Below are 11,227 nucleotides of genomic sequence, written 5' to 3'. Positions count from 1 at the left end.
ACACCAGTGAGTCCTAGCTCAGTGCTGGCGCTCAGTAAGCAGAAGGGCATGGCTGTTTCTAAGGGAGGCATATGGTGATGTGGCCGTCATGGTGACAGCCAGGTGGAAAAGTAAGGTGGGCACAGGAAGGAAGGGGAGAGGCTTAGACAGAAATGGTTAAAATGCCATAGTGGTAGAGGTATATGAGGTATCAATTTCTTTCTGTTATTTTTTTTTAAATTATTTGTTTTTGCTGTGTTGGGTCTTCGTTGCTGTGTGCAGGCTTTCTCTAGTTGCAGCGAGTGGAGGGGCTATTCTCTAGTTGTGGTGCGAGGGATTCTCATTGTAGTCGCTTCTCTTGTTTCAGAGCAGGGGCTCTGAGACTCAGGGGCTGAGTTGCCCCGAGGCATGTGGGACCATCCCAGAAGGGGATCTAGCAGGCAGATTGTTAACCACTGGACTACCAGAAAAGTCCTCCCCCTTCTATTGGACTTTAGGTGCAAAAGGTTAATTATCCTCCTGAGGACAAATGGGATTTTCATTGATCACTCTTGTTTTCTTTCTTCTGTCCTTCCTTCCCCTTTGTCTTCATTTTCTACTTAAAAAAAAAAAAAAGGAAACCGTGGCAGTTTTTTTTAAATTAATAAATTTGTTTATTTTTATGGCTGTGTTGGGTTCTAGTTGCAGCACAAAGAATTTTCATTGCAGCATATGAACTCTCTACTTGTGTGTGCTCAGGCTTGGTTGCCTTGCTGCATGTGGGATCTTAGTTCCCTGACCAGGGATTAAAACTGCACCTCCTGCGCTGGAAGCGTAGCTTTGTAACCACTGAACCATCAAGGACTATGTGAACATAGTCTTGAAAATATGTATCAAAATTGATGCTATTTTGTTTTACTATGAAATTTTTAATACATGCACAAAAATAGAGACAATAGTACAACAACCCCCAATATATTCATCTCTCAGACTCAAAACGTATCAAGAGTTTACCTTAAAATCTTGCTTAAATCCCTGCCTACAACACATTTGTTTCATCTTTTTCCCCTCTGCTGAACCACTAGAAAGTAAATTCCATACATTGTGCCATTTTACCCCTATATTTTTCAGCTATGCATCCCCCCAACATCATACATTTTCTTGCTCAACAGCACCACCATAATCTCTGTCCAAGCCAGAACCAAATTTCTCAGAATGTCTGTTTTCAGTTGGTTTGGGGGGTGTGTGTGTGAGTGTGTTTGTGTATGTGTTAGGCTGCACCCTCAGTTCAGTTCAGTCGCTCAGCCATGTCCGACTCTTTGAGACCCATGAATTGCAGCACGCCAGGCCTCCCTGTCCATCACCAGCTCCCAGAGTTCACTCAAACTCATGTCCATCGGGTCGGTGATGCCATCCAGCCACCTCATCATCTGTCATCCCCTTCTCCTCCTGCCCCCAATCCCTCCCAGCATCGGGGTCTTTTCCAATGAGTCAACTCTTCGCATGAAATGGCCAAAGTATTGGAGTTTCAGCTTTAGCATCATTCCTTCCAAAGAATGCCCAGGACTGATCTCCTTTAGAATGGGCTGGTTGGATCTCCTTGCAGTCCATGGGACTCTCAAGTGTCTTCTCCAACACCACAGTTCAAAAGCATCAATTCTTCAGCTTTAGCGTTCAACTTTCTTCACAATCCAACTCTCACATCCATACATGACTACTGGAAAAACCATAGCCTTGACTAGACAGACCTTTGTTGGCAAAGTAATGTCTCTGCTTTTGAATATTCTATCTAGGATGGACATAACTTTCCTTCCAAGGAGTAAGCGTTTTTTAATTTCATGGCTGAAATCACCATCTGCAGTGATTCTGAAGCCCCCCAAAATAAAGTCTGCCACTGTTTCCACTGTTTCCCCATCTATTTCCCATGAAGTGATGGGACCGGATGCCATGATCTTTGTTTTCTGAATGTTGAGCTTTAAGCCAACTTTTTCACTCTCCTCTTTCACTTTCATCAAGAGGCTTTTGAGTTCCTCTTCACTTCCTGCCATAAGGGTGGTGTCATCTGCATATCTGAGGTTATTGATATTTCTCCCGGCAATCTTGATTCCAGCTTGTGTTTCTTCCAGTCCAGTGTTTCTCATGATGTACTCTGCATAGAAGTTAAATAAGCAGGGTGACAATATACAGCCTTGGTGTACTCCTTTTCCTATTTGGAACCAGTCTGTTGTTCCATGTCCAGTTCTAACTGTTGCTTCCTGACCTGCATGTAGGTTTCTCAAGAGGCAGGTCAGGTGGTCTGGTATTCCCATTGCTTTCAGAATTTTCCACAGTTTATTGTGATCCACACAAAGGCTTTGACATAGTCAATAAAGCAGAAACAGATGTTTTTCTGGAACTCTCTTGCTTTTCCGATGATCCAGCGGATGTTGGCAATTTGATCTCTGGTTCCTCTGCCTTTTCTAAAACCAGCTTGAACATCTGGAAGTTCACGGTTCACCTATTGCTGAAGCCTGGCTTGGAGAATTTTAAGTATTACTTTACTAGTGTGTGAGATGAGTGCAATTGTGCAGCAGTTTGAGCATTCTTTGGCATTGCCTTTCTTTGGGATTGGAATGAAAACTGACCTTTTCCAGTCCTATGGCCACTGCTGAGTTTTCCAAATTTGCTGGCATGTTGAAGGCAGCACTTTCACAGCATCATCTTTCAGGATTTGAAATAGCTGAACTGGAATACCATCACCTTCACTAGCTTTGTTCGTAGTGATGCTTTCTAAGGCCCACTTGACTTCACATTCCAGGATGTCTGGCTCTAGGTGAGTGATCACACCATGGTGATTATCTGGGTCATGAAGCTCTTTTTTGTACAGTTCTTCTGTGTATTCTTGCCACCTCTTCTTAATATCTTCTGCTTCTGTTGGGTCCATACCATTTCTGTCCTTTATCGAGCCCATCTTTGCATGAAATGTTCCCTTGGTATCTCTAATTTTCTTGAAGAGATCTCTAGTCTTTCCCATTCTGTTCTTTTCCTCTATTTCTTTGCATTGATCGCTGAGGAAGGCTTTCTTATCTCTCCTTGCTATTCTTTGGAACTCTGCATTCAGATGCTTATAACTTTTCCTTTTCTCCTTTGCTTTTTGCTTCTCTGGGCTACAAATGCTGTGCTTGCCGAGCTTCAAGTCTAAAGAAGGAGTCTGGAGTCAGCAATAGGCACATCAGTGGTTTAATGGATGGGGGAGCTTACACGCCTGAAGCAAAGTCCTAGAGCAACACCCTACCATGTATAGCGGACAGTAAGCAAGACTTGGCTGCAGTCTTTGTTCCGGTGGGGAAGAGGAGATTGCCAATTGTAGGGGGAATTGATATCTGGTTTGTCATTAGTTAAGGACTTCCCTGGTGGCTTAGATGGTAAAGCATCTTGCTTACAATGCAGGAGACCTGGGTTGAATCCCTGGATCGGGAAGATCCTCTGGAGAAGGAAATGGCAACACACTCCAGTACTCTTGCCTGGAAAATCCCATGGACGGGGAAGCGTGGTGGGCTACAGTCCATGGGGTGGCAAAGAGTTGGACACGACTGAGCGACTTTGCTTGTCATTAGTTACCAGGGAAACCAGCAGAGAGGCATGCCCCTTACCACCCGTTTAATAAGCTATCAGTAGCTGGACCCTGGGGCAAGTACGTAGGAAGGTCAATCATGTGAGTAGGGTGTAAGTGAAGCAGGCACTGGCTAGGCAGGGGGTGTACACAAGGCAAGAGAACAGCCATCTTGAGTGGCCTGACAAAACAGTGTGTGTTTCTCTATATATGTTACTGTTGATGGGGTTCTCAAGGCAAGAACACTGAAGTGGTTTGCCATTCCCTCCTCTAGCGGACCATTGCCATTCCCCTGACTCCAGTGGTGTCAGAACATTTTGTTAGAACTCTCCACCATGACCCGTCCGTCTTGGGTGGCCCTATATGGCATGGTTCATAGTTTCATTGAGTTAAACAAGGCTGTGATGGACAGGGAAGCCTAGTGTGCTGCAGTCCATGGGGTCGCAAAGAGGCGGACACGACTGAGCCACTGAACTGAACTGATCTCTATACATTACCAGCACTGTGTTCTAGGCCTTGTTCTGTTGGTCCTCCTTTCACCCAGCACTATGGTTTGAAGATCCAATCAGGTTGCCTGTGAACACTGAGGTGTTTTCATTGCTGTGGGGGCAACCCCCCCACTTTGGCCTCTCCACTATCTCAGAGAGGAACATCTGACTGCACCCAACTCCCCTCCAACAAGCCGCGCTGCAGTGCACACCCTCAGCCCTGTTCACCTATGGATTCAGTGAGAATCTCTCTGGGTTATATATGTAGAAGCTAGGAGTGGACTTGCTAGGTCATAAGCTGTAAATATATGTCTCCCTTTGACCAAGTACAGACATATTTTTCTCCTCAGTGTCTGCCCCAGTGCACACTCCCACACACGGAGCAGAAGGTTCCTATATTCCCATATGATTGATGTTATCCAGCTGTCTGGTTTTTCCTACACTGACTGAGGTATGATCTCATTGTTGTTTTATTTGCATTTGTCTGGTCACTCACTAAAGAGTTTGAGCATCTCTGCACTTGATGGTTAGTCTTTCACATTTCCTCCTACATAAACAGTCTTTTTATATCATTGTGTTATATTTCTATTGATGCCTTTTTGGAGGCTGATTTGCAGGAGATCTGAAAGAGTCTATCCTTTGTTAGTTTTGGATCTTGCAAATATATTTTCCCATTTTGTCATCTCTCTCTTAACTTTGTCCACCTCATTGAACAGTTCAGTTCAGTTCAGTTCAGTCGCTCAGTCGTGTCTGACTCTCTGCGACCCCATGAATCGCAGCATGCCAGGCCTCCCTGTCCATCACCATCTCCCGGAGTTCGCTCAGACTCACGTCCATCGAGTCCGTGATGCCATCAGCCATCTCATCCTCTGTCATCCCCTTCTCCTCCTGCACCCAATCCCTCCCAGCATCAGAGTTTTTTCCAATGAGTCAATTCTTCTCATGAGGTGGCCAAAGTACTGGAGTTTCAGCTTTAGCATCATTCCTTCCAAAGAAATCCCAGGGTTGATCTCCTTCAGAATGGACTGGTTGGATCTCCTTGCAGTCCAAGGGACTCTCAGGAGTCTTCTCCAACACCACAGTTCAAAAGCATCAATTCTTTGGCGCTCAGCCTTCTTCACAGTCCAACTCTCACATCCATACATGGCCACTGGAAAAACCATAGCCTTGACTAGACAGACAGACCTTAGTCGGCAAAGTAATGTCTCTGCTTTTGAATATGCTATCTAGGTTGGTCATAACTTTTCTTCCAAAGAGTAAGCGTTTTTTAATTTCATGGCTGCAGTCACCATCTGCAGTGATTTTGGAGCCCAAAAAAATAAAGTCTGACACTGTTTCCACTGTTTCCCCATCTATTTCCCATGAAGTGATGGGACCGGATGCCATGATCTTTGTTTTCTGAATGTTGAGCTTTAGGCCAACTTTTTCACTCTCCTCTTTCACTTTCATCAAGAGGCTTTTTAGTTCTCTTCACTTTCTGCCATAAGGGTGGTGTCATCTGCATATCTGAGGTTATTGATATTTCTCCCGGCAATCTTGATTCCAGCTTGTGTTTCTTCCAGTCCAGCGCTTCTCATGATGTACTCTGCATACAAGTTCAATAAGCAGGGTGACAATATACAGCCTTGACCTACTCCTTTTCCTATTTGGAACCAGTCTGTTGTTCCATGTCCAGTTCTAACTGTTGCTTCCAGACCTGCATACAGATTTCTCAAGAGGCAGGTTAGGTGCTCTGGTATTCCCATCTCTTTCAGAATTTTCCACAGTTTATTGTGATCCACACAGTCAAAGGCTTTGGCATAGTCAATAAAGCAGAAGTAGATGTTTTTCTGGAACGCTCTTGCTTTTTCCATGATCCAGTGGATGTTGGCAATTTGATCTCTGGTTCCTCTGCCTTTTCTAAATCCAGCTTGAACATCTGGAAGTTCACGGTTCACGTATTGCTGAAGCCTGGCTTGGAGAATTTTGAGCATTACTTTACTAGCATGTGAGATGAGTGCAATTGTGCGGTAGTTTGAGCATTCTTTGGCATTGCCTTTCTTTGGGATTGGAATGAAAACTGACCTTTTCCAGTACTGTGGCCACTGCTGAGTTTTCCAAATTTGCTGGCATATTGAGTGCAGCACTTTCACAGCATCATCTTTTAGGATTTGAAACAGCTCAACTGGAATTCCATCACCTCCACTAGCTTTGATTTAATTAAATATACACAAGAGGAAGAGTTTGGATTTGATTCAGTAGGCACTAGGGAGTCATTGCAGGTTCTAGAACTGGGGATGACATGATTAAAGTGATTTATTTGGAAGCTATATACAGGAGGAGTTGCCTGAAAAGAGGTACACTGGGAATCTTTCCAGGTAGATGAGTCAATAGCAGAGGCAGGTGGATGCCATCCCAACCCTCATAGGACTTCCAGTCCACATGGGAGTCAGGGTTCAAGAGTGATCTGCATCTACAGCAAGTGCTGGAAGCAGAGGAGACTGGAGTTTGGCAAGGCTACCTGGAAACATTTACTCTGACTCCTGAGGAAAAGTAAGAGCTGGGTCAGAGATGAGAGAGGGGAAATATCTTGAGAGAATAAGAGTCTGGAGAATGGAAAACATTGAGACATAATCTGAAGATAAAGTGGGTGAAATTTGCTCAACAAAATCAAGTCACATGATGGAAAGCCTGCTGGGCTGGCAGGCCACATGGTGACCTCAAAAAATTGTTTCTTTCCCAGGCACCTGGGCCCAAAGCCAGGTGACAGGAGGTGAGGAAGGAAGGGCTGATAAGTAAGAGAAGCAGGAGGTAGAAGCCACGGTCTGGGAGCTTGGCAGGATGGGACAGGCAGAGAGCTCCCTTTTTTCTGAGATAGACCACAGAATGCTTTGCAGGCTGGGAGGACACATTTGCGGGCACCTTTATATTTTCAAATTTCAAAACAATACAAGTGTTGCAGGAAGGGGGACCTCTTCCAGGCCCCAAAACTGGGCTCTTGTCCAACACTCGGAAATGAATTGTCCAAGGAGACACACGTGCTGACAAAGCAAGAGATTTCATTGGGAAAGGACATCCGGGTGGAGAGCAGTAGGGTAAGGGAACCCAGGAGAACAGCTGTCACATGGCTTGCAGTCTCGGGTTTTATGGTGATGGGACTAGTTTCCGGGTTGTCTTTAGCCAATCATTCTGACTCAGAGTCCTTCCTGGTGGTGCACGTCTTGTTCGGCCAAGATGAATGCCAGAGAGGATTCTGGGAGGTGGTCGGACATGTGGTGTCTCCTTTTGACCTTTCCCGAACTCTTCCAGTTGGTGGAGGCTTATTAGTTCTGTGTTCCTTACCAGGACCTCCTACAGTGAAACAGCTCATGCAAATGGTTACTATGGTGCCTGGCCAGGGTGGGCGGTTTCAATCAGTGTGCCTCCCCTAACACATGCATATCATAAAACACTTAAAATTACAGAACTATTTAACACTGAGAATAAAAGCCTCCAATACCCTCCTCCAGTAACCACTGTTAATAATTTAGACTATTTTCCTCCAGATTACTTATACATGAACACTAGTTTTGTTGTTATTCTTCAGTAGCTAAGTTCTGACTCCTTGTGACCTCAGAGACTGTAGCATGCTAGGCTCCTCTGTCCTTCATTATCTCCTGCAGTTTGCTTAAATTTATGTCCATTGAGTTGGTGATGCTACCTAATTATCACATCCTCTGTCGCCGCCCCCACCCCTCTCCTTTTGCCTTTAATCTTTCCCAGCATCAGGGTCTTTTCTAGTGAGTCAGCTCTTCCCAACTGGTAGCCAAAGTATTGGAGCTTCAGCTTCAGCAACAGACCTTCCAATGGATATTCTGGACTGATCTCCTTTTGGATTGACTGGTTTGATCTCCTTGCAGTCCAGGGTACTCTCAAGAGTCTTCTCCAACACCACAGTTCAAAAACATCAATTCTTCAGCCCTCAGTCTTCTTTATGGTCCAGCTCTCACATTCATAACATGACTACTGGAAAAACCATAGCTTTGACTAGACAGATGTTTGTCAGCAAGTGATATCTCTGCTTTGTAATATGCTGTCTAGGTTTGCCATAGCTCTCCTTCCAAGGAGCAAGCATCTTTTAATCTCATGGTTGCAATCACCATCTGCAATGATGTTGGAGCCCAAGAAAATAAAGTCTGTCACTGTTTCCATTGTTTCCCCATCTATTTGCCATGAAGTGATGGGACCGGACGTGAATCTGAGTGAACTCCGGGAATTGGTGACGGACAGGGAGGCCTGGCGTGCTGCGATTCATGGGGTCGCAGAGTCGGACACGACTGAGCGACTGAACTGAACTGATGGGACCGGATGCCATCATCTTCATTTTTGAATGTTGAGTTTCAAGCCAACTTTTTCACTCACCTCTTTCACCCTCATCAAGAGGCTCTTTAGATCCTCTTCACTTTCTATCATTAGAGTAGTATCATCTGCATATCTGAGGTTGTTGATATTTCTTCCAGCCATCTTGATTTCACCATCTTGTGATTCATCCAGCCCAGCATTTTGCATGTTGTACTCTGCATATAAGTTAAATAAGTGGGTGACAATATACAGCCTTGTACTCCTTTCCCAATTTTGAACCAGGCTGTTGTTTCACGTCTGGTTCTAACTGTTGCTTTTTGACGCACATACATACAGGTTTACATGCTTTTAAAAAAATCATAGAGGCTGAAAGCAGAATGGTGGTTGCCAGAAGCTGGAGGGAGGAGGAATGAGGAGTAATTATTGAATGGGTATAGAGTTTGTTTTACACAATGAAGAGTTATAAAGATGAATGGTAGTGATAGTAGTGTAATATTATAAATGTATTTAATATCACTAAAGTGCACACTTACAAATGATTAAGACAGTAAACTTTATGTTATACATATTGGGGAAAATAATGAATTAAATAGTGTAGAAAAGGAGAAAACAAAAGAACAACAAAAAGAAGTAGATGACTTCTGGTTTCTGGTCCAGCATGTAGAAAAGCTAGAAATCTTCATTTTTTCCTAAAAACAAGTAAAGAGAAGAACAAATGAAAAAACAACAATTCTTTGATCTGCCAGAGAAGTAAGGTCACAAGGCAAACCATTGTGGACCCCCCACCCCCCAAATTGGAAGGACAGACAGGCTGATACAGAGGATCGCAATTTACCTAAGCAGAAACCGGCACTGGAACCACTGTCAGCAGGAAAACCTGAACTGTGACTGACAAATTGCTGGAAGTTTAGTGTAGACATGCCCGGGAGTTGAACACTCCAAGGGAACCCAGTTCTAGTGGGACCCAAACTTTCGTGAGTTTATCCAAGTTTTATATCCAAGGGCTCTACCAGGTCCTCACAGAGAATATCAGAGAAAAATCCTCTCATGCTTCTGACACTGGGAGGGGAAAGGAACCATTCTGAAATATCCTAGAGCATTCCTTTCTTTTTAACAGGCTTGCCCTTAGGAGAAACTATTTTATGAGACCTAACCTGCTGGGAGAGGGGGAGGCAGTTGTTTTGTTTTGTTTTAAGTATTTATGTATTTGGGTACGGCTGGATCTTAGTTGCAACATGAGAACTCTGAATTTAGCATGTGGGATCTATTATAGTTCCCAGACCAGGGATGGGACCCTGGACACCCTGCATTTGGAGCAGAGTCTTAGCCCCTGGACCACCAGGGATGTCCCCCTGCTGGGATTTTACCGCAGACTAATTTAAGAGAGAATAGAACAATTCCAGCCCCCTGTAGTCATCCTGCCCCACCTGTGCGGAGAAAAACCTGAGAAGTACTGGTTAGGTTCACAATCTAATAGAACAGGCTCACCAAAAGAGAAGACCTAATCAGACCTACAGGATGCTTTCCCAAGTTCCCACCACATTATTAAAGGCCTGTTTTCCTTAATTCCTTTTACCTAGCACTTCATATCTGCCTTGCAGCAAATAACTACAAGGCACACTAAAAGACAACACAGTTTGACAAGGCAGAACAAACCAGAGTCCAGTATGGCATGAACTTTAGAATTAACAGTTTAGGATTTTAAAAAATTATGATTAATATGCTGATGCAAAGAGCTGACTCATTTGAAAAGATCCTGATACTGGGAAAGATTGAAGGCAGGAGGAGAAGAAGATGACAGAGGATGAGATGGTTGGATGGCATCACGGATTCAATGGACATGAGTTTGAGAACTCCAGAAGTTGGTGATGGACAGGGAGGTCTGGTATGCTGCAATCCATGGGGTCGCAAAGAGTTGGACATGACTGAGCTACTGAACCGAACTGAACTGATGCTGAGAATTTAATAGAAAAAGCAGGTGCCATGCAAGAAAGATGGATAATATAAGCAGAGGGATGGAGAGTCTAAAAAATAATAAAAAAGAAATGCTGGAGATCAAAGACATTGTAACAGAACTATAGAATGCATTTGATGGGCTCCTTCGTAGACTGGACAGGGCTGGGGACAATCTCTGAGCTTGAGAATATGACAACAGAAATTTCTGAAACTGAAAAGCAAAGAGAAAGATGAGTAAAACAAAGAACAGGATATCCAAGAATTGAGTTTAACTACAAAAGGTGCAATATACACACAGTGAGAATACCAGGAGAAGAAAGAGAGAAAGAAACAATATTTGAAGCGATAATGATTAAGAATTCAGACTTCCCTGGTGGTCCAGTGGTTAAGAATCTGCCTTGCAATACAAAGGGCTGCAGATTTGAGGGTTTGATCCCACCCACCAAGAGGCAACTAAAGCGTGTGCTCTGGAGCTTAACAAAAGATCCCACATGACAAAGATCCTGCATGCCGCAACTAAGACCCAGTACAGCTGCGACCAGATAGTAAATATATACATGCATACGTACAGACTGAGATTTTCCCCAAATCAATGTCAGGCAACAAGTCTCAGATCCAGGAAACTCAGAGAACATCAAGCAAGATGTTGATGTTGCCAAAAAACAAACCCAACAAAACACACATACACATAAAAGAACCCTGCAATAGGAACAGGTATATCTTATTCAAACTTCAGAAAATTAAAGCTAAAGAAAAAAATCTTGAAAGAAGCCAGAGGGGGAAACAACTCCCGATCTATCTATAGAGGAACAAAGGTAAGTTACATTTGGCTTCTCAGAAGCCATGCAAGCAAGAAGAGTGTTTAAAAGTGTTGAGAGGGAAAAAATACCACCTAGAATACTGTATTCTGCAA

This window comes from Ovis canadensis, chromosome 11, assembly GCF_042477335.2.
Source record: "Ovis canadensis isolate MfBH-ARS-UI-01 breed Bighorn chromosome 11, ARS-UI_OviCan_v2, whole genome shotgun sequence".
NCBI classification, from domain to species: Eukaryota; Metazoa; Chordata; class Mammalia; order Artiodactyla; family Bovidae; genus Ovis; species Ovis canadensis.
The sequence above is the reverse complement of the archived record's forward strand: the minus strand, read 5'-3'. Positions refer to the sequence as shown.